The sequence below is a fragment of the Bison bison genome, unplaced genomic scaffold (assembly GCF_000754665.1).
Source record: "Bison bison bison isolate TAMUID 2011002044 unplaced genomic scaffold, Bison_UMD1.0 scf7180017864379, whole genome shotgun sequence".
Taxonomy (NCBI): domain Eukaryota; kingdom Metazoa; phylum Chordata; class Mammalia; order Artiodactyla; family Bovidae; genus Bison; species Bison bison.
Window position 1 is genome coordinate 5485832 of NW_011494951.1, and position 25905 is coordinate 5511736.

Here is a 25905-nt window from a genome sequence, read left to right on the forward strand (position 1 = left end):
GCCAATTCTCACATTTGACTCTGACCTTCTAGGACCGGGGCACCTCCTTTCCCTTCATAGTCATTGGATACTTGCAACAGAATAGGATGAGGGCAGGGCAGGAACTGAGTCAAGTTTCTCTTGGAAGCTGAAACACGGTAGAATGTATAAAGCTGATATTCAGCTGAGCGATAGGGCTGAGCAGTGAAATCAAATGTGGAAAGTGCTGAATCGCTTGATTCTAAAAAACGACTGAAAGGCTCACCCCACAAAATGCTACTTCAATTAGAGCCAAGAAATCAGAGATTTAGACACCAGGGCCTTGCTTGCTATTTGTTTTGTATGACTTAACTGTGCATGCAACAAATTATGACATTGTAATATTGATGTTGTTAATAATGATTATGCAAGAAGGGTAACAATGGAATGTGGCAATAAGAAAAGGGGAATTTTCCCCCCACCCCACCATTTCTCTGCTCCTCTCAATAGTTCCTTAATTGCATGTGACCTGGGAGACAAAAAGGTGCTGTTGCCTCAGTGGAGTCCAATTCCTACATTAAATATTCCTAACTTTCCTACCACATGTTCCTGAGAAACAAGTCAGCCATGCCTTCTGTGTTCAAGAGAAGAAGTGATCTGTCCTTGCACTTGGAGGGAAGTCTGGATGCATTAGACAGGTGAGAAAAAATAGTGTTAATAGTAATAGCTCTTCAACTTAGGACTTGTCCAAAGGGCTTTGGAAGATGTTTTAGACTCAATTTAAGTTTGAGAGTTGACTTCATATTATATTGCTTATATGTGAAATCTAAAAAAAAATGTTACAAATGAACTTAAATACAAAACATAAATATACCCACAGACATAGAAGACAAACTTATGGTTATCAAAAGGGAAATGGAGGAGGGAGTGATAAATTGTGAGTTTGAGATTAGCATATACACAGTGCTCTATATAGAATAAACACCAATGACCTACTGTATATCACTGGGAACTGTACTCAATATTTTGCAATAATTTATGAAGGGAGAGAATCTGAAAAAGAACATATATTTATTTTTTCTGTATACTTTGCTGTACACCTGAAACTAACACAACATGGTAAATCAACTGTAAATCAATTTCAATTAGAAAGCAATATAAGTATTGACTCCAAATCCCACTCTTATTAAGCCCAGATTAACAGCCTCTATGTGTCAGCTACAAACTTTTGGGATGCCCTTCATATCTCACATTACACTGGATTGTCATGAACTCTGAATCAGAGCAGATGATATTATTTCCAATTTGTAGATGAGAACTATGAGATTTGGGGAGACAAGAGAATTAGCAACCAGCTAGTAAATGTTAGAACTAGAATCATAACTAAGGTTCACTGAAGGATTTTTCACTCCCTGCTTGAGGGTATGCTCTAGGATTTTGCTTCCAGGCCCCACTTGAACGAGTTCTACTTAGGTTATCTTCCAGTGGCATGCTGTTCCCAGGAAAACCAGTTGATAAAGCCCATGCCTGGTAGCTCTTATATAAATTCTATCCAGTAACCCTCAATCAGAAACCTAACACTTTATGTCAGAAACCAATTTTGTGAAGTAAGAGTGGCAATGTTTAGTAACACAGAGCTGAACACCAGGACACCAAGACTATGGTCTTGTCCCAGGTGTGTCTTACATGATACCAAGAAATTCATCTGCTTCAATATTCTCCTTGTTGTTGTTTAGTCACTAAGTCATGTCTGACTTTTTTGTGATCCCATGAACTGTAGCCCAGCAGGCTCCTCTGTCCATGAGATTCCCCAGGCAAGAATAATGGAATGGATTACTATTTCCTTCTCCAGGGGAACTTCCTGACCCAATGGTAGAACCTGTATTTTCTGCATTGGCAGGCAGATTCTTTACTGGTGAGCCACCAGGGAAGCTTTTCTTTCTTGTTACATAGGGAAATAAAGTCTTCCTGGCCTAGAAGGCAAATGGATGAGAAAGCATGTGTGAGCTTGTTTCCTAAGTGTGGGGTGTTGTAAACGGTAAGATTTTGGTGTAAGTAAGGGGCAAACTGCACAGGGTCTCCCCCACCTCTCTGGCCAGAGTCTTCCCACCCTAGGAGGGTGACTCTCTCCCCACTTTCTTTCCTCAAAGTTCCATGTCCAGGCATCACAAAGAAGCCACACGTATGTTCCCACTGCTACCCAGGAAGATAGAACTCCCTCCTAGAGGTTAGTCATCCCAACTCAGTACCTTGTCATTCCTTTATCCATTCATTCATTACATATTTAGTGAAATATTCTTTGAAGAACTAAAGACATGGGATTGGAAAACAAGGTCTCCCCCTCAAAGGATGTAGCCCAGCAGGGAAAGTCTGCATGTAAATAAGCTACTTCAGGCCAATTTAATATATGCTTTTGGGTTGGTGCGTGTACTTCAGAATAGGCTTTCATGAGATAATCGGACACAGCTAAACCAAGATGGCAAGCCTTTCCCAAGAAGGCCATCCTTCTGCAAAACATGCTGGAGAAAAAGAATAGTCCAGACAGCACAAGGGAAATGATCTCCAGGGAAATCCCTACTGCCTCTGTAAGAGCAATAACCATGTCTAGGCAGCAGGTATATGTTTTCTGTGCAGTGCTGAATTCTTACAGGCTCCCCAGGAAGTAGTGTTGTATCCACTGTGTACAGAAGTGGAAAGAGAACAGAAGCACATTTGGATAACATAAGTGTGCATATTGGATCACTTAGCTGGTGAAAGGCCAGGTCTTGTAACCAAGTCTATTTCAAGTTCAAGGCCATGCTATTAACCATTGCAATTCAAAACTTACAAGCAGAGGCCCTTACAGTGTACTGTTCAGAATTACACAGTTAAAAAGTGGTTAGTTGCTGCTGTTTAGTCACTCAACCATGTCTGACTCTTACTACCTCATGGACTGTAGCCTGCCAGGCCCCTCTGTTCATGGGATTTCCTAGGCGAGAATACTGGGGTGAGTTGCCATTTCCTGCTCCAGGGGATCTTCCTGGCCCATGGATTGAACCCACATCTCTCCTGCCTTGGCAGACAGATTCTTTACCACTGAGCCACCATGGAAGCCCAGAAAGTGGTTAAGCTGCAAATAAAACCCAGTTCTGTCTGGTTCCAACCCTTGTGCCCTCAACCCTTCACTGTCCTGGAAACACATGTGCAAATGTTTAAGAACAATCACTTTGGAGATCATTCTGTTAGTCTGCTGGGGTTGTCATAACAAAGGACCACAAACTTTGGGTGGCTTTAAACAAGAGAAATTTGTTGTCTCACAGTTCTGGAGGTTGGAAGTCTGAGATCAAGGAGTAGGCTGGGTTGATTCTTTGGACAGCTCCGAGGAATAATCCATTCCAGGCCTCATTCCTGGCTTCTGGAGGTTGCTGGCGTTTATGGCCATTTCTGGTCTGTACATGCATTAGCCTGATCTCTGCCTTCATCTTCACATGGGCCTTGTGTGTGCCACTGTGCCAAAATCTCTCCTCTTTATTTTTTTTGTAAGGACACCAGTCATATTGAATTAGATCCCCACCTTACTCCAGTATCAGCTCCTTTTAACTGATTCCATCAGTGATGACCCCATTTCCAAACACACTGACATTCTGAGATGCTAGCGGTTAGCCTTTTCACACTTGAATTTTGCCAGGACTTGATTCAATCCATCATAGCTCTCCAGCAATGCTGAGGCTCCCAATGCAGATGAAGAAGCTGCATCTTTCTGTGTTTGGAGAGACAGATGAGGAAGAATCATGGAGACTCCATTCCAGTTTTATTAAGGAGTTTTTTTTTTTTCTCTTTGAAGAGAGACCGAGATGACTATACGAATTGCTATGGTTGTTGTTTCTACCAGAGTAAGTGTGCTACCTTCAAGTCATAGCACAGCCTTTTTAACGCCCTTAGAGGGCCTCCATGAGGGCATGATTGGCACTGATTATGCATAATAGACTAGGCAAGAATCTAGCTGCCTTCAGTGCTCTCCTTCAGCACAGAGGATCCTCACAGCAGCGCCGCACCAGGAACCCACCTGCCAGGCACAGCCCAGGGCCGCCTGTGTCTCTTGCATCATTCACTAGCAGGTGTCTTTGCCTCAGCTCACAAAACACAAGAGTCTCGAGCAAACAAGAACTCACGTCTGAGATATGGTTCGGAGCTGCCAGGACATCTCCTATGAGACAGACCTCCATCAGGTTCAAGTTCTGGGGAAAAAAGAATAAACGAGTGACACCCCAACTTTCTTGTCTCAGGATGGCACCCCGTGTTCTCCATCATCCTGTCTTCCAGAGAAGGCCTCGCTTCCAAACTAGATTCTAGTCCCTTTCATTTATCTTCACAACAGATGCTCACAGTTCACTTTGCAGACGGTTACACATGGGGGCTAATTTTAGGGATTATCTCCTTGGAGTTTATTTTGGGTTTCAGAGATTTGCATTGAGGTCTGTTAATAAGCCCAGCCTGGGACTTCCCTGATGGTCCAGTGGTTAAGAATCAGCCTGCCAATGCAGGGGATGCTGGTTAGATCCCTGGTTGGGGAAAATCCCACATGTCTCAGGACAGCTGAGCCTATGTAACACAACTACTGAGGCTCGCAGCCTAGAACTTGTGCTCCTCAATGTGGGAGGCCACGACGGTGGGAAGCCTGAGCATGGAAACAGAGAGGAGCCCCTGCTCCGGGCAACTAGAAAAAGCCTGCATGTAGCAACGAAGACCCAGGGCAACCAAAAAAAAAATATATGTATATATATATACACATGTGTGTATATATATATATATATATATATATATCTAAGCACAGCCTACAGGGCTGTGTGCATATGTGTGTGTGTATGTGAAATTTATCAACCTTCTTGAGTAACTCTCAATACCAGTTTTTTCAGAATATTTTCTATGGATTGCTAATTTCATGCCAGAATTCAAATGGAAATTTAAACCAAAAGAAAGTTGCTTAGTTGCATCTGATTCTTTGTGACTCCATGGACTATAAAATCCATGGAATTCTTTAGCTATTCCCTTCTCCAGGGTATCTTTCCCACCCAGGGATCAAACTCAGGTCTCCCACATTGCATGCAGAGTCTTTACCAGCCACCAGGGAAGCCCAAAAGAAATCAAAAGAACATAAAGATAAATAGTGGAGCTTGCTTGCTTTTCACCCCATTTATTCTGTTGGTGACTTTTCAGTGGTGATTTTTTTTTTCCTTACCCTGTATATTTTTATGTCAGACTCTGATTTCTGAAGCTTTATTTTTAGTCCTCATAAGGAACAGCATTGATTTTCATGCTATGTTCTAACCTCTGGAGCAGTTCTGTAGGTTAGCTCAATTTCATAAAGACTGGAAAACTGGAGCTCAGAGAAGTGACTTATTTTACCCACTTGGTAGGAAGGTGTCAGAAACAATGCCAGAATCCATGTTCCTTTGTCTCAAGGCTGGTGCTACTTCCTTAGTGGCTCCAAGGTCATGTACAGTCTGCACTGAGGTCCTTTTGGATAGAGGCTCGTGAATGACCCAGGCAGAGTTGAGATTAAATCCATATGGAAACTTCAGGACAACTGTGGAGATGAAAATAGACTCCTCAGCTCGACTTGGCCAAATCAACATTTGTCAGGGAGAGCCCTGGGATTGGGGATTTTTTGCACACACTCCTTGACATTGTGGTGATTTTAAGGCTTTGATATTATTAGACCTGAGGTCAGAAAGCCCAGATGTTATCTGTGACTGTCATGAGTCACATATTTTTAAGTAGAACTGTTAGTTCTCTGAGTCTTTAACTATATTTGTAAAATAAAGACAAACATTGCTTAGTTGTAAGGAAAACATAATATCAACTTTCTGAAAGCATTTTTTGACTTATAATGAAGTAGAGATAATTGCTACTAGTATTTCTGAAAAGTTAGGTGACCCATTTGCGGGATCGCATGTTTTCCCCCAGTAAGTTCTGCTGTTTCAAGGAAGTGGAAAACGAAAAAAAAAAAACACCTTGATTTAAAAATGTGGAATCAAGCCACATCTACGAGTGGCTTGATTCTGTATTCGAAAAGGACATATTTGTTATGGTTCCACAGTTTCTGTCTTTGTTATTTTCCCTCAATACTTTATAAAATAACTTATCAAATCAAAAATTGATCTACATGTACTTTGGAGACATTTTAAATGCTCATCAAAACAAATGGAATCTAGTCAACATTTTTTTTTTTTTTAATACTGCTGTTGGTGATAGTTTGATTAACCATAGGCAGGTTTAATCTTCAAATCTCAGGCCCACGGTCTCTTCCCCAAGCCTGAAGTTATAGTAAGAGCTTGGCTAGGTTGGATTCAGGATTATCTGTCCTAAATCAGGGGTGTAGTGTTAGTTTTCATGATTATGGCTTCAATTACTCAGAGTAAGTCCTACTTTCCTGACCCCCATCTTCCCACTCGCCTCCAAATGAACTTGCTCTCTCTCAGGCTTCTTTTTTTTGGTTTCCCCTAGCTTTTTTAGATATAATTTACATATAACATTGTATTAATTTAAGATGTATAACATAATGATTATATATATATGTTATATAGTAATATAATGTAATAAGTAACAATATACATAATAATGTAATACATTATAATATGTCTAATTATTTATATATAATCATTTTATTTATGTAATGGAATGATTACTCAATAGGTTTAGTTAACATCCATCACCTCGATATTTACAATTTTCTTTCTTTGTGATGAAAAGTTTTCAAAATTGAGTATCTTGGCAACTTTCAAATATATAATACTGTCAACTACAGTCCCCATGGTGCACTGCATCCCCAGAGCGTATTTATCTTATAACTGGAAGTTTGTAACCTTTGACCACCTTCATCCATGTTCCCTATTCCTATCCCCAATCTCTGGCAATCACCAATCTTTCCTGTTTCAATATGAGTTTTCTTCATTTTAGAGTCAACATTTACATGAGATTATACAGCATTTTCTCTATTTATGTCACTTAGCACAGTGCCCTCAAGGTATATCCATATTATTGAAAATGGCTAGATTTCCTTCTTCGTATGGCTAAATAACATCCCACTATCTCTAAATGCCACATTTACTTGTCCATTCACTTATCAAGGAACAATTTGCTTGTTTCCATGTCTTTGCTATAGTATATAATGCTGCTATGAACATGAGGGTGCAGTTATCCTTTCAAGATAATGATTTTGTTTCCTTCAGATAAACACCCAGGAGTGTCTTCTCTGGATCATTTGGTAGTTCTGCTTTTAGTTGTTTATGCTGATCCTGGTTCACGTTTCAAGTTTGGCCTGAGTATCATCTTGTCTGTGACTTGAACCCCCAATCTATATCTCATCTCCCCTATATCTGGGGCTCCATACCCCTTCTTGTAACCTGTAGCTTACCTTTGAATAAGGAACCTTACCAAATTCAATATGCTACTGTGAACAGGAATAAGCCTTATTTTGATAACCAGACTTTCCAGGCACTGCCTCTAATTTCAAACTTCTAAAAAATCTTGACTGTTGCCTTGCACTGGATCCCATCACCTCTCCTTTACTCCAGGATATGGCTTCAGAAATAATCCCCCGTCCTGTGTTTTAACTACTTTTCCTCTCTCTTAGATCATACATATCAACAACTATACATGCTTGTTATGTCAGAAGACAAGATGATATCTTTGATCCCATAGGACTTCTGGGCTACTGTCTCATTTTACTGTGTTTATAGTAAAACTCTTCAGAGTATTGTATTTACTCACTCCCCTTTTACACTTCTTTTTCCTAGAACCCATTGTTAATCCACCATATCAGGAAACTACTCTTGTCAGTCTCTACCCAGTGATCCCACTATTGCTATGTCCATCTGTGAATATTCAGTTCTTTCCTCACATTTCCTATGAACCAAGAAATTAAAAGACTCTTGCTCTTTGGAAGAAAAGTAATGACCAATCTAGACAGCATATTAACAAGCAGAGACATTATTTTGCCAACAAAGGTCTGTCTAGTCAAAGTTTTGGTTTTTCCAGTAGTCATGCATGGATGTGACAGTTGGACTATAAAGAAAGCTAAACGCCAAAGAATTGATGCTTTTGAACTGTGGTGTTGGAGAAGACTCTTGAGAGTCCCTTGGACTATAAAGAGATCCAACCAGTCCATCCTAAAGGAAATCAGTCCTGGATATTCATTGGAAGGACTGATGCTGAAGCTGAAACTCCAATACTTGGCCACCTGATTGAAGAACTGACTCATTGGAAAAGACCCTGATGCTGGGAAAGATTGGAGGCAGGAGAAGGGGACAACAGAGGACGAGATGGTTGGATGGCATCACCAACTCAATGGACATGAGTTTGAGTAAGCTCCAGGAGTTGATGATGGACAGGAAAGCCTGGCGTGCTGCAGTCTGTGGGGTCACAAAGAGTCAAACATGACTAAGTGACTGGACTAAACTGAACTCACTATGAGTAATAATACAAGGGTCTGTCTACCTCACCTTGGAGTGTTTTCTTCATTTGGCTTCAAAGATTCTACTCCTTCATTTCTCCTACCTCACTCTCTTCTCTTCTTCATTCTTCTCTATTAGTTCTTCTTCATCTTTCCAGTCTCCAAATATTTAAAGATAGGTACCTCTATCTCTCTGTTTCTCTTCCTTGTCTCTGTTTCACTTCACCAAAGTCAGATTTACTGTGATGCAATTTGCAGCAATAAATCTCTCCCTTTTTTGGTGTTTGGTTCTGTGAAATTTGAAAGACACAGATATGCATGTAATCACCATCACAATTGAGATTAGAGCATTTCTATCACCCCAAAATTTCCCTAACTCCTTTGTAGGATAGGGGTGCCTCGGTGTGCTACAGTACATGGGGCCAGGAATGACTTAGCAACTGAACAACAACAACAAATTAGATTGAATAGATTCACCATAGTTTATCTATTTACCAGTCAAAACACACTGGGCTATTTCCAGTTTCAGGCAATTATGAATAAGCATTCACATACAAATATTTGGCATATGCTTTCATTATTTGGGGAAAATACCTATGAGTAGAATTACTGTGTCATATTGTAAGTACATGTTTAACTGTATTAGACACTACTAAACAGATTTTCAAAGTCACTGTACCATTTTCATTACCTCATCAACCCAGAATCAGAGTTCAATTTGCTCTATATATTTTTTTCCATCACTTGGTATTGCCAACTTATTTCATACTCTAATTGAGGTATGATGATAACCTAAGGTTGTAAAGACTTTCTCCTATGTTTCTTTCAAAAGTTTTCTAGCTTTATGTGATGTATTTATATTTATTATTAATTTTGAGGTTTTTTTTATACACATATATAGCATGAGGTATGGATAGATTATTATTTTTTTTTCCTGTTAGCACACTGTTTCAAAGTTAGGGAAAAAACAGTCAGCCTTTCACTATTAAGAATGATATTAGCTGTAGGTTGTTTTTAGGTGACCTTTATCAGATTGATAAAATTGACTTTAGTTTCTAATTGGTTTAAAGTTTTCAACATAAATGCATGTTGAATTTTATGAAATATTTTGTCTATATCTCTTGAAACAATTTTATTCTTATTTAATTCTCTTGATATCATGAATTGCATTGATGGATTTTAATTCAAACTAAATTTAGATAGCTGGGAGCTCCTTACTGTGGTTCTCTTGCATTTTTGCATAAGTTGGAGTGTATAGAACACACTTTTGGTTTTGGTTATGAGCCTTACACTTTCCAGTGAGTACTTTTGGTGGATTCATGAAAATGCTGGCCAAATTCCCTTCCAGGACTGAAAATCTTATTCTTCCATCTGCTGGGAATATTGCAAAAGATGACCATCAACTATTAGCCCTCTATAAGAATAGCCATAGCTGATAAAACATCTGCTTCACCAAAGGTCTGTAGGACCTTTGCAGGACTTCTACACAGTCAATAACTGATCAATATAGAGGTGTAATAATATCCAGGATGCACAATAATGTCCAGGATACACAATATCCAGGTGACCTGTATAAGGTCAACCAAACAACCTGCAGCTAATATTATTCTTAATGGTTGCTATTCCTTGTTGTTCAGTTGCTCAGTCATGTCTGACTCTTTGTGATCCCATGGATTGCAGCATGCTGGGATTCTGGTCCTTCACCATCTCCTGGAGCTTGCTCATTCTCAACGGTGATACACAATCTTGCAACAATGCTGAAAGTCCATTCCAGCTCTAGAACCTTCCAGGAGACATTACTGAAGCCATCTTCAGAGCCTTATCATAGCTGAACTTCTCCCCTTGCCCCGTGTTGCTTCTGTATTTTCCCTTCCATAGGGAACCTAAGAGTACTCTCTAATAAATATCTATTATGCATATTTTCCTGGTGACATAAACTGAAACAAATTATGGTGATGTTGTAACTTTTCTGCTTTTGGGGCTTCCAGATGCCTGCTTTTCTTCCTTCTGCTTTCCACCATTCATATCCATTTCACAGTTATTGGTAGTTTGTCTCTATCTGCTTATTCCTGGGGTATGTGAAGATACTTTATCACACGGTTTTTTTTGGAGAAATTGTCCATTGTGTTTTAATGTGGTATCCTAGTTTTTCTCTTTGTTTTATTTGGGAATGATGAGAGTTGAAATCTTTGATCCAAAAGCTACTGTGCTTCTACTACTATATTTGTTCCAATACTATCTCCCAGTGCACAACCCTTTAGAAAATATTTATTTAAAGAGAAGGATAGAGATGAGGTGGTGGCTTGAGAAGGAAGCAGATTCAGAAAAGACAATTTAGGATAATAGATTCTCATTAATTATATTTTTTAATTTAACACTGAATTGAGGAAATAATGTGAAAAGGACAAGTAATCATAAAACCTGAGTTCAAGTCCTGATTTTAATAGGTGTCTTGTGATCTGAGGAAATTGCTTATTCCAATTAAATATCAGTTTCTGTGTCTGAAAAGTGAAAATGCAAATGCCTTCCCTAGCTATATTACAGGCATATTGTGAGGATAAAAAGTCCACATTTCAAGTGGAACCTCCAAATAAACACGAAGCAAGTTAAGAGTAACTTCCCATCAGAAAGTCTTATAGGATATGCACAGTGTGGCAAATTCAACCACTGATGGAATTGACAGAAAGCCAGTAAGCCAAAAGAAATTAGCTGGCATGCATTAACTCCAACAGCACAATTTCTCAAGCAGTTCCAAGTGGGATAAAGGAAGACAGCTTGGATTTTTTCAGTTTTACCATCAAAACCTCCAAAGGGTACAGAAAAAGGTTTTACGGAGGTTAATCTATGGCAAGCACAATTGACTGGTGCCGTTGACTTCAGAATGCAAATGTGTTTGTTTTGGCAAGGGGAAAGAAGATGAATAAAGAGTAAAAACAAAAGAGCCCATTTCTTCTGTAAATCTTTCAGTGTTCTTGCAACAATGAGGACTTTCTCTCCTGGGGAGACAAGATTCCTAGGAGGGAATGTGAAAAGAAAAAATTAAAGAAAGGGAAAAAAATAACACAAAACAAAATAACCTTAGGGCTCTAAGAAGTGTCCTCATTCTTGGCTTTGTTTTATATCTTAATTGTTGTTGTATTTCTGTTTTTCATAGTAAGTTTTCTGGGAAAAGCCACAGATTTCTACAATGCAGGCACTTAATCAATATTCAGTAGAGAGCATGTGGCCCCAAGCATTCTTGCATAGTAATTTTTAAAAATATATATATATATATTTTAAAATAAACCACTGTCATATAACCAAATGCAGGATTTGAAAGCAAAACAAATACTTTTACTAAGGACTATTGCCAAAAATAATACAGGGAGTACTCCAAATCATGGAGTTTGACATTATAGAAATTCATATGATTTGGGGTCATTATTTAGACCTATATAAAATTGAATGCCCCAATGATTCTGAAGATTCATATACATAATCTCATCACTAAGCACTTGTGGGTTGGGAAGATCCCCTGGAAAAGGGAAAGGATACCCACTCCAGTAGGTTGGTCTGGAGAATTCCATGGACTGTATAGTCCATGGGGTCACAAAGAGTCAGACATGACTGAACGACTTTCACACACACAAAGCACTAGTATAATGCTATCATCTTTTACTCCAGCAGTACCATCAATGTACAGCACAATAAATATGAAATACCAAGATGCTACATGTAGCTAAAACGACTGTAACTGGGAGTAAGACATAAGGGTTGAGATATAGAAACATCTATGACATGTCAGAAATACTATGCCCACATTGGAGTAGTGATCTTTATATCAGACAAAATAAACATTAAAATAAAGAATATTACAAGAGATAAGGAAGGACACTACATAATGATCAAGGGATCAATCCAAGTGGAAGACATAAGAATTGTAAATATCTATGCACTCAACATAGAAGCACCTCAGTACATAAGACAAACACTAACGGACATAAAAGGAGAAATTGACAGTAACACAATAATAGTAGGAGACTTTAACATCCCACTCACACCAAGGGATAGATCATCAAAACAGATGGAATAAGGAAGCACAAGTCAATAGTAAAGATTAATAAAACTAAAAGCTGGTTCTTTGAGAAGAGAGGCACAATTGACAAGCCTTTAGCCAGAATTATCAAGAAAAAAAGAGAGAAGAATGAGATCAAAATTAGAAATGAAAAAGGAGAGGTTACAACAGACAATGCAGAAACACAAAGGATTATAAAAGACTGTTATGAACAAATATATGGCAATAAGATGGATAACCTGGAAGAAATGGATAGATTCTTAGAAAAGTCCAATCTCCAAGACTGAACCAGGAAGAGATAGAAATTATGAACAATGCAATTACAAACACTGAAATTGAAGCTGTGATCAAAATTCTCCCAAAAAACAAAAGCCCAGGACAGATGGCTTCACAGAAAAATCCTATCAAACATTTAGAGAAGAGCTAATGCCTATCCTTCTAAAACTTTCAAAAGATTGCAGAGGAAGGAACACTTTCAAACTCATTCTATGAGGCCACCATCACCCTGATACCCAAACCAGACAAAGACAACACACAAAAAAGAAAACTACAGGCCAATGTCACTGATGAACATAGAAGCAAAAATTCTCAACAAAACTTTAGCAAACAGAATTCAGCAACACATCACAAAGCTCATACACCATGATCAAGTTAGGTTTATTCCAGGAATGCAAGGAGTCTTCACAAATCAATGTGATACACCATATTAACAAATTAAAAGATAAAAATCATATTATATTCTTAATAGATGCAGGAAAAGCCTTTGACAAAATTCAGCACCCATTTATGATTAAAACTCTTCAAAAAATGGGTATAGAGGGAACCTGCCTCAACATAGTAAAGGCCACATATGATAAACCTACAGCAAACATTGTTTTAAATGGTGAAAAGCTGAAAGCATCCCCCCTAAACTCAGAAGCAAAAAAAGGGTGTCCACTTTCACCACTATTATTCAACATAGTTCTGGAAGTCCTAGCTACAACAATCAGAGAAGAAGAAGAAATAAAAGGAATCCAGATCAGAAAAGAAGTAAAGCTCTCACTGTTTGCAGGTGACATGATGCTGTACATAGAAAACCCTAAAGATAGCATCAAAAAATTACTAGAGCTAATCAGTGAATTTAGCAAATTTGCAGGATACAAAATCAATACACAGAAATCACTTGCATTTCTATATACTAACAATGAAAAATCAGAAAAAGAATTTAAGGAATCAATCTCATTCCCCATTGCAACAAAAAGAATTAAATATTTAGGATAAGCTTACCTAAGGAGACAAAAGAGCTGTACAGAGAATAATATAAGATGCTAATGAAAGAAATCAAAGATGACACAAACAGATGAAGAAATATTCCATGTTCCTGAGTAAGAATCAGTACTGTGAAAATGACTATACTACCAAAAGCAATCTACAGATTCAATGTGATCCCTAACAAATTACCAATGACATTTTTCATAGAACTAGAACAAAAAATTTCACAATCCATATGGAAACACAAAAGACCTCGAATAGCCAAAGCAGTCTTGAGAATGGAGCTGTAGGAAGCAACCTTCCTGACTTTAGATTATACTGCAAAGCTACAGTCATCAAGACAGTATGGTACTGTCCCAAAAACAGAAATATAGACCAATGGAACAAGATAGAAAGCCCAGAAATAAACCCATCCACATATGGGTACCTTATTTTTGAAAAAGGAGGCAATAATATACAATGGGACAAAGACAATATATGGTGCTGAGAAAATTGGACAACTACATGTGAAACGATGAAATTAGAACACTTCCTAACACTATCAGTTCAGTTTAGTTTAGTCACTCAGTAGTGTCCAACTCTTTGCGACCCCATGAATCGCAGCACGCCAGGCCTCCTTGTCCACAACCAACTCTGGAGTCCGCCCAAACCCATGTCCATTGAGTTGGTGATGCCATTCAACCATCTCATCCTCTGTCATCCCCTTCTCCTCCTGCCCTCAATCTTTCCCAGCATCAGGGACTTTTCAAATGGGTCAGCTCTTTGCATCAGGTGGCCAAAGTATTGGAGTTTCAGCTTCAACATCAGTCCTTCCAATGAACAACCAGGACTGATCTCCTTTAGGATGGACTGGTTGGATCTCCTTGCAGTCCAAGGGACTCTCAAGAGTCTTCTCCAACACCACAGTTCAAAAGCATCAATTTTCGGCATTCAGCTTTCTTCACAGTCCAACTCTAACATCCATACACGACCACTGGAAAACCATAGCCTTGACTAGATGGACCTTTGTTGGTAACGTAATGTCTCTACTTTTGAATATGCTATCTAGTTTGGTCATAACTTTCCTTCCAAGGAGTAAGCGTCTTTTAATTTCATGGCTGCAATCACCATCTGCCATGAGTTTGTAGCCCAGAAAAATAGAGTAACCACTGTTTCCACATCTATTTGCCATGAAGTGATGGGACCAGATGCCATGATCTAAGTTTTCTGAATGTTGAGCTTTAAGCCAACTTTTTCACTCTCTTCTTTCACTTTCATCAAGAGGCTCTTTAGTTCTTCTTCACTGTCTGCCATAAGAGTGGTGTCATCTGCATATCTGAGGTTATTGATATTTCTCCCAACAATCTTGATTTCAGCTTGTGCTTCCTCCAGCCCAGTGTTTCTCATGATGTACCCTGCCTATAATTTAAATAAGCAAGGTGACAGTATACAGCCTTGACATAATCCTTTTCCTATTTGGAACCAGTCTGTTGTTCCATTCCAGTTCTAACTGTTGATTTCTAACCTGCATAAAGGTTTCTCAAGACGCAAGTCAGGTGGTATGGTATTCCCATCTCTTTTAGAATTTTCCACAGTTTATTGTGATCCACACAGTCAAAGGCTTTAGCATAGTCATTAAAGCAGAAATAGATGGTTTTCTGGAAGTCTTGCTTTTTTGATAATCCAGTGAATGTTGACAATTTGATCTCTGGTTCCTCTGCCTTTTAAAGCAGCTTGAACATCTGGAAGTTCACGGTTCACGTATTGCTGAAGCCTGGCTTGGAGAATTTTAAGATTACTTTACTAGCGTGTGAGATGAGTGCAATTGTGCAGTAGTTTGAGCATTCTTTGGCATTGCCTTTCTTTGGGATTGGAATGAAAACTGACCTTTTCCAGTCCTGTGACCACTGCTGAGTTTTCCAAATTTGCTGGCATATTGAGTCCAGCACTTTCACATTGTCATCTTTCAGGATTTGAAATAGCTCAACTGGAATTCCATTACCTCCACTAGCTTTGTTTGTAGTGATGCTTCTTAAGGCCCACTTGACTTCACATTCCAGGATGTCACTCTAGGTGAGTGATCACACCATTGTGATTATCTGGGTGGTGAAGATCTTTTTTGTACAGTTTTTCTGTGTCACCTCTTCTTAATATCTTCTGCTTCTGTTAGGTCCCTACCATTTCTGTCCTTTATGGAGTCCATCTTTGCATGAAATATTCCCTTGGTATCTCTGATTTTCTTAAAGAGATCTCTAGTCTTTCCCATTCTATTATTTTCCTCTATTTCTTTGCATTGATCACTGAGGAAGGCTTTCTTATCTCTCCTTGCTATTCTTTGGAACTTTGCATTCAAATGCTTATATCTTTCCTTTTCTCCTTTGCTTTTCACTTCCCTTCTTTTCACAGCTATTTGTAAGGCCTCCTCAGACAGCCATTTTACTTTTTTGCATTTCTTTTTCTTGGGGATGGTCTTGATTCCTATCTTTTGTACAATGTCATGTAGTTCATTAGGCACTCTGTCAGATCTAGTCCCTTAAATCTATTTCTCACTTGCACTGTATAGTCTTAAGGGATTTGATTTAGGTTATACCTGAATGGTCTAGTGGTTTTCTCCACTTTCTTCAATTTCAGTCTGAATTTGGCAATAAGGAGTTCATTATCCTAACACCATACACAAAGATAAACTCAAAATGGATTAAAGACCTAAATGTAAGACCAGAAACTATAAAACTCTTACAGGAAAAGACAAGCAGAACACTCAATGACATAAATCAAAGCAAGATCCTCTATGACCCACCTCCTAGAATAAGGGAAATAAAAACAAAAGTAAACAAGTGGGACCTGATTAAGCTTAAAAGCTTTTGCACAGCAAAGGACACTATAAGCAAGGTGAAAATACAACTCTCAGAATGGGAGAAAATTATAGCAAATGAAACAACTGACAAAGGATTAATTTCCAAAATATAAAAGCAGCTCATATAACTCAATGCCAGAAAAACAAACAACCCAATCAAAAAGTGGGAAAAAAGACTTAAGCAGACATTTCTCCAAAGAAGACATACAGATTGTGAACAAACACATAAAAAGATGCTCAACATCACTCATCATTAGAGAAATGCAAATCAGAACTACAATGAGATATCACTTCACACCAGTAAGAATGGCCATCATCAAAAAGTCTACAAACCATAAATGCTGGAGAGGGTATGGAGAAAAGGGAACAGTTTTATGCTGTTGGTGAGAAAGTAAATTGATACAGCCACTATAGAAGACAGTATAGAAATTCCTTATAAAACTAGGAATAAAAGCACCATATGACCCAACAATACCACTCTTAGGCATATACCCTGAGGAAAACAAAATTGAAAAAGACACATGTATCCCATTGTTCATTGCAGCACCATTTACAATAACCAGAGCATGGAACCAACCTAGATGTCCATTGACGGATGAATGTAAAAAGAAATTGTGGTACATAAACACAACGTAATATCACTCAACCATAAAAATGAATGCATTTGTGCCAGTTGTGATGAGCTGGATAAACCTAGATCTATTGTACAGAGTGAAGTGAGTCAGAAAGAGGAAGATAAATATTATATTCTAATGCAAATATATGGAATCATGAAAAATGGTTCTGAAGAATTTATTTACAGGGCAGCAATGGAGAAACAGATATATAGAATAGACTTATGGACATGGGGAGACAGGAGGAGAGGGTGAGATGTATGGAAAGAGTAACATGGAAACTTAGATTGCCATATGTAAAATAGTTAACACATGGGAATTTGCTGTATGGCTCAGGAAACTCAAACAGGGGTTCTGTATCTATATAGAGGGATGGGTTGGGGCAGGAGATGGGAAGGAGGTTCAAAAGGAAAGGGATATATGTGTACCTATGGCTGATTCATGTTGAGGTTTGACAGAAAACAGCAAAATTCTGTAAAGCAAGTATTCTCCAATAAAAAATTAATTAATTAAAAAAATACTATTCCCACATAGTATAATGGACAAAAGTGACTCCATAAATGTTATAGGGAAGGGCATAATATCACTGACAGTGAGGAAGATAGAAATATGATAATACTAAAAGAAGCTACAGTTTTCCCCTCTTTTTTTTTCATTTTCAACAATATCATATATCAAACATGGGTTACAGTGTGAAAGAAACAACTTAGAACCCAAGATAAGCTCAGGCTTTCCTGTCCTTCACTGTATGCTGGAGTTTGCTCAGGTTCAGGTCCATTGAGTCAGTGATACCATCCAACCATCTCATCCTCTGTCATCCCATTCTCCTCCTGCCTTCAACCTTTCCGAGCATCAGAGTCTTTTCCAATATGTTGATTCTTTGCATCAGATGGCCACAGTGCTGGAGCTTCAGCTTCAGCATCAGTCCTTCCAATGCATATTCAAGGTTGATTTCCATTCGGATTGACTGGTTGGATCTCCTTGCTGTCCAAGGGACTCTCAAGAGTCTTCTCCAGCACTACAGTTCAAAGGCATCAATTCCTCAGCACTCAGCCTTTGTTTATTGTCAAGCTCTCACATTCATACATGACTACTGGTTAAACCATAGCTTTGACAGACCTTTGTTGATGAAGTAGTTTCTCTGCTTTTTAATACACTGTCTGAGTTTCTCAAGAACTAGTAGATCGTCCTCAATGGAGAAAGCATGGGAAAACAAGATCCCAAGGGAGAGAAATGCATCAGAAGAGAATTAAACAGAGAATTTCTTTCAATGACCTTGACTTCATTTGTCTAGACTGTGCTAGAAAAATGACATTTATAATACTGATTTCTAAAATTAATTTTTATTTGAGTATAGTTGATTTACAATTAGTGTTATTTTCAGGTATACAGCAAAGTGCTTCAGTTATATGAATCAGTTATAAATATATATCACCACTCTTTTTTTAGATTCCTTTCCTATGTAGGTCATTATAAAAAGTAGAGTTCCCTATGCTTTACAGTAGGTTCTTATTAGTTATTTATTTCATATATAGTAATGTTTATATCTAAATCTCCCAATTTATCTCTCCCCACTTTTCCCTTGGTTACTTAGGATACTGATTTTTTGTTTTCAAGTCTCGAAGCTGATAATCAGAGAACTGTTGTTAGTGACTAGCTTGAAATTTGGGGGTAAATAAACTAGACTCCTGAAGTCTAGAGTCATGCAAATATTGTTTAATTTTTAAAAGTACTGTAGACAGATACAAAACATTGAGTTTAGTTATTAGAGACACTATTTATCATAATTCTTGTCAAAAATAATTCACCAGAAATTAAAAAAAAATGTTGAATGACAAAGTGAATCAGTACTTACGTAAAAAGCATTTGTCAATTAAAAAAATAGCACCAGGTTCATGGAAAATGAGTCAGGCCAAACTAAATGTATTACCGTTTTGACAGGGTTGTTAAACTCAGAAATAGATAGATATTTTCACCTTGATTTTAGAAAACATTTGACAAAAATCTCATGATCCCATCATGTTGAAGATGTAAAAATGTGGGTTACATGACAGAGTAATAATTTAATTCATAGGTGATTGAATAAATTATGAGGAAAGAATTAATGAATCAATGTCAAACTAGTCAGAGGTCCCTAGTGTTGCATCTGAGGGTTTTGTATTTAATCCCATTCTGTTTAAGATTTTAATTAAGCACTGATATTATTGCAGGTATATAAACACATGTAGATAACATGCAGTAGAGAGTAGTATAAATTATCCTGAATGATAGAATCAAGACTCTGTGGAATCCTGACAGTGTTTTGTAATTATGTAAAAACAAAGAAGGAAATCTCATGTCTAATGGCCTTTTTAATGTTGTTGTTGTTTAGTCATTAAGCCATGTCTGACTCTTTCCAACTCCATAGACTGTAGCCTGCCAGGCTCTTCTGTCCCTGGGATTTCCCAGGCAAGAATACTGGAGTAGGTTGCCATTTCCTCTCTAGGGGATCTTTCCAACCCAGGAATCAAACCCAAGTCTCCTTCACTGCAGGCAGAATCTTTACCACTGAGCCACCAGGGAAGACCAATGGTCTTTTATTGTAAATAAAAATTCATCAGATGAGGTTGGGTCATTTACTCTTCTGCACCTTACTTATCTCCTTCATATCTCTGAGAAATCCAGCATAAACATAAGCAATACTTAGATCTACCTATGTGTACTTTTCATTAACATGTAAAATATGATCTGTCACAAGTTGTTCTCTGGGTCACATTGATGACTTACACTCTAGGCGACATGAGATGGTCCCTTAGGTATCTGCTAAGAGAAATGAAGAGAGTCCTTTTCTCTTTATTTGATTAAAAGCTGAAAATAAGCTTAAGAAGTCAGCTATTTGTTCACTTTCTCTGGCTACACCTTCCTTCTTTGAAATTATAAAATCCGAATTTAATATCCCAACCACAAGCATCCCATATCAAGACTGCCATCCCAAAATAGTTTTCCACTTGAATCAAGTCATATGCTTTCATTTTCCCCATGTGTTCATTCATTATTTCATTAATATATTTAACATTAATCAAATACTAACTTTGTACTGGAAAGAGTAAAATTAATAAAGTAATTCTTCACATTCATAATATCATAATTGATAAGGGTGACATCAGAAACAGTAATAGGTAATTATAATATGGTATGATGAGTTAAAGCATTGAAGAATATGGTGTTTGGGGAATAAATGGAAGAAAGAGTAGGATGTTCTGGGTTAAAAGCAACAGGTAGGCTAATGATATGTTAATATAATAAATTAATATTTATCCTACTAGGGCTTTCAAGAGAAGGCAATGGCACCCCACTCCAGTACTCTTGCCTGGAAAATCCCATGGACGGAGGAGCCTGGTAGGCTGCAGGCCATGGGGTCACTAACGGTCGATCACGACTGAGCGACTTCACTTTGACTTTTCACTTTCATACATTGGAGGAGGAAATGGCAACCCACTCCAGTGTTCTTGCCTGGAGAATCCCAGGGATGGGGGAGCCTGGTGGGCTGCTATCTATGGGGTCACACAGAGTCGGACACGACTGAAGTGACTTAGCAGCAGTAACAGTACTAGGGCTTTAACCCCAGAACCTAAATTAGGACTTTGGGATTAACATACACACATTTCTCTATATAAAATAGATAACCAAAAATATCTACTGTATAGCACAAGGAACTGTATTTATCAATAATATTTTGTAATAATTTATAACAGAAAAGAATCTGAAAAAGAATATATATCTGAATTGCTGTGCTGTATGTCTCAAACTAGCACCATTTTGTAAATCAATTGTACTTTAATAAAAAAAGAAAAGAAAATTTAAAAGTCAGATAGAGTAGAAAAGTTTCCAATAGGTGTTAAAACTAAAAAAAAAAAAAAAAAAAAACTGAATGATAATAATAACAGCAACAACAACTAGTAAAATTTAGAGGCAGGAGTGGGGTAAAGGATCTTATGGTCCTATAAAAGAATATCTTATTCTTTTGGAAACTTAAGGGAGCAAATCACCACCCTCTTGTTCTTGTCAAATCATGGAGCTTCAGCTATAGACCCAAAATCTTGGCCAGCACTCTCTCTAGTGGTGGACCTATGAACTACCCCTCTGCAGATTTCCTAAACTGCAGGAACCTGGTGGACATGAAGATACCCAAAATGTAAAGAAGCAATAATTCTCTGTCATATCCGGATAAGAATAAAAACTTCAAGACTATAGAAATATATCTCCAAGAAAGCACTTTCAACAAATAAAAAATTGTATCCAGGAGATCTCAGCTAGAAATGGCACCGACCAGAAAACAAACATGCAAAGATATTTGCTGCTGCTGCTGCTGCTAAGTTGCTTCAGTCGTGTCCGACTCTGTGCGACCCCATAGACAGCAGCCCACTAGGCTCCTCTGTCCCTGGGATTCTCCAGGCAAGAACACTGGAGTGGGCTGCCATTTCCTTCTCCAATGCATGAAAGTGAAAAGTGAAAGTGAAGTCGCTCAGTCGTGTCCGACTCTAGTGACCCCATGGACTGCAGCCTACCAGGCTCCTCCGTCCATGGGATTTTCTAGGCAAAAGTACTGGAGTGGGGGTGCCATTGCCTTCTCCAACAAAGATATTGAGAGACCTAGAAATCTATGGCACAGTAAAGGACCTGGCCAAGAAGAGGGTTCATTTTGACTCACAGCTAGTGCACTGGCTGATGAGTCATCTCGGCATCTGTATCTTAGTCTTCTTAATTGATGTATTTGGGTTGACCATATGTCCCAGTGCCTGGGGCAGTTCTGGTTTATGTCAGTTGTACCAGGTGATGATTAATGGCATCTTATTTCATTCCTTAATGTGCCCCATTTGGGTCATAAAGTATACGGTCAACCTAGTTACATGATATAAGGGTAATGTTCTTTTTCTTATATGGTGGGATTAAATGAGCATGGATTAGTGGAGGTTCAACCATGACCTAGGTGTTTGGTTCTTGCTTAGTGTGTTTTTACACTAAAGCTTGCCCTTTGGAGCTCATCGTCTCAATGATTCTGATTACTGTTTCTCTCTGTCTTCAATGTGTCATATTAAGGATGAATGGGGAGAGTGTGAGCTGTGAATCTTCTCATAAAATTAATAAAGTTAATTTCACTCAGAAAATAGGAAAGTCTTTCTGAACCACAGGTTGCTGTACAAATTCTGGCCTCTTGAAATTCTCTCTCTCTTTTTTTTTTTTTGTTAATATCTTTTACAAATAATTCTGGAACACTGACATTTTAACTAAACTCTAAAAACCTGTGGAAAAGGAAAGAAAATTGGGAAAATGAATGCCCTGTATTTTGGGTTTGGGTTAAGCTGGGCATGCCCACAGCTGCACATTCAACTCCACTAAAAACATAAATAGAAAACAACCTTAATATTCTAATAATAAGTGATTAGTGGAACAAATTATAGAGCATCTGTACAATGGAACACACTGCAGTTTCCAAAATTGCTGGTATAGAGCTATATTTATTGGCATGGAAAATTGCTCACAGCATATTATCAAGTGAAAAAGGCAGGTGCTGAGAAGCAGGTGCAGGGATATTATAAAATTACATAGAAGTATGTAATATATAGTCTATATGTTTATGTGGAAATAGATATGTTTGAAATACTCTTCAAAATATTAATAGTGGTTAACTCTGTGCTGTGTGCTTAGTCTCTCAGTTATGTCCGACTCTTTGTAACCCCATGGACTGCAGCCCAGCAGACTCCTCTGTCCATAGGATTTCCCAGACAAGAATACTGGAGTGGGTTGGCATTTCCTTCTCTAGGAGATCTTCCTGACCCAGGGATCAAACCAGTGTCTGCTGTGTCTCCTGCACTGCAGGCGGATTCTTTATCCACTGAGCCATCAGGGAAGGTTATCTCTAGGTGGGGTGATTTAAGAGGACTTTTACTTTCTTTTCCTTCAGTGGCAAGCATATTTGCTCTTAATAATTAAAAAAATTAAAATACTTGATTTACGTGGAATTTCAGAAGAAATGTCTTTAACTAGAGCCTCAGAGGTCAGAATAGCCTATGTACAGATGATGAGACTAGATGTTGATATAAATATCTAAATAGTTAGAACCTACACACACTAGAACTCTTTCTTCCAAGAAGATAAAAACAGAACACCCTTAATACTAACACCACATGTGGACGCCAGGCTTGAAGATGATCCCCAGTGGTTCCTGTCCCTTGGTCATATTGTCCTTGTGTAAATCTGTCCCATTGAGTGTGAATTGGACTTGGGGTGTTATTTATAATGAATTGAATAAGGCCAAAGTGATGCACGTGATTCAGAGACTAGGTCATTAACAGCAGAATGCCATCAACTTTTTCTCTCTGTGTTATTCACTTTGGGAGAAGTCAGCTGCCATATCATGAAAATATTTAGTACCCTAAGAAGAGAGCTAACGGGTTAAGAACTTGGATCTCTGGGTAACAAGCAACCAAAGAGAAACAGAAGCCTGCCAACAACTTCTGTGACTGTAACCTTCACCAACACATGAGGGCAGTGTCCTGAGGGACCCTATGCCAGAACCAGTTAGCTAAGCCACTCCCTGGATTCCTGAGCCACAGAAGCAGAGTGAGATAATACATGCTTATTGTCATAAGCTGGTAAGTTTCTGGCATCATCTGTTACGAGGCAAAGGGTAACTAACACACTTCCAAACACACTTGACAAGATTTCTTTCTGGAAGCATGTAGCTAAGGCACCCTAATCTCAGTCAGCTTTTGTTTTCATGTCAGGCGCACTTCCTCCCCTACTAATGAAAGATTCCTTGAATTGTCTGTTATGCTTTCTTTTCCCCTCTGTTTTTCAGTATCAATTGTATTTCGTGTTCTTGGCACTGAGTTTCTAGTCAGATATCTAAAAAGTGTGTGACAGTTGGTTTAGGGTTGAAAGCTTGCCTGAAATTGAGATTCCAGATGCATTGCTTGTTCTGACCTCTGGCCTGTTTTCCCCTCAGAGTTTCTTCCTCTAAAGCTGGCCCATAATCCAAGTGTCTTTTCCACATCTACTCACTTAGTTGATAACTCAGCATGTAAATCACACCTCTTCCTGGCATAAGAGCCTAAAGATTGTGGAGTATTTGTTAGTCCTTGGAAATGTAGATGATTTATAATTGAATACCAAAACAAAAAAGAAACTACTTCCTTTTTGGTCATGATGGATTATGAATGCTGGACTAATTCTTTGCCTGCAAAAACAGCAACAATGACAAAAAGTAGACAAAATATAGGAAAATGTTTTCCAGCTTTACCAACAGAGATCACAGGGCTGTGGTCCGGGTGAAATAAAATATAACACAGAAACAAAAACAGGTGAGACTAACAGTAAGCAAGAACATAATAGACTTAAATCAGTCATATTAACTTTAAAAATTATTTGTAAAGGGACTAAAAATTTCAATGAAAGGTAGAAATTAGCAGATGATAAATAAACAAGATATTGTGTACTGTTGACATGAAACACACTTTAAATAAAAGGACATAAGTGAGTTGAAAGCAAAAAGGAGAGGATACCTCTTGTAAACAGTAATCAAAGGAAAGCCGGAGTGGCTGTGGTAATATCAGATAATGTAGACTTTCAAACAAGTAATGTTACCTGGGACAAAAAGAAGAATTTTACAATGATACAAGTGTCAGTTTTTCAAGGAGATAAAAGATGCTAAAGTGCATCCCATAATAGGGCTTTAAAATGCATGATAAAAGCTAATGAAACAAAAGCCCTAGATTTTCAAAAAAAGTCAACAATTGCATTTTTAGGTTTTATCATTTCTCTCTCAGGAACTGATAGAGCAGACACAATATCACTAAAGAACAGAAAAACACTATCAGCTAACTGGACCTAATTGATATTTATAAAATACCCCTAAATTGTAGAATGTGGAGTGATTTCAAGTCTTATTAAAATTCACAAAGGTAGTCCATATGCTGGGCTGTAAAACAACTCAACAAATTTTGAATAAATTAAATCATACAGTCTGTCAATATTGAAATTGTAGTATAAAACCATTTAAAAATCTGAAAATAGATATTTTGGTATTTAAGCAAGAAGTCATCAAAATAACACAGGATCAAAAAATAATTTGTAATATTTAGTTCTATTTAGCATGTAATTAATACTAAATAAAAATTATAAATAAAAATATAATTAAATAATAAATACAAAATAATTTCTATTATACAGTGAATATTTTTAATAAAGATACAAATTTGTACATATAGCTGAGTACTGGTTAGGGGATATCTATAGTTTGAAATGATTCTATTAGAAAAAAATCATAGATTCAAAATTAATAATCTAATCTAAGGTGAAATATTATAAGTGGAATTTAATATTTAAGGGACTAGATCTGATAGACAGAATGCCTGATGAACTATGGATGGAGGTTTGTGACACTGTACAGGAGACAGGGATCAAGACCATCCCCATGGAAAAGAAATGCAAAAAAGCAAAATAGGTGTCTGAGGAGGCCTTACAAATAACTGTGAAAAGAAGAAAAGCAAAAAGCAAAGGAGAAAAGAAAAGATATTCCCATTTGAATGCAGAGTTCCAAAGAATACCAAGGAAAGATAAGAAAGCCTTCCTCAGAGATCAATGCAAAGAAATAGAGGAAAATAATAGAATGGGAAAAGACTAGAGATCTCCTCAAGAAAATTAGAGATACCAAGGGAACATTTCATGCAAAGATGGGCTCGATAAAGGACAGAAATGGTATGGACCTAACAGAAGCTGT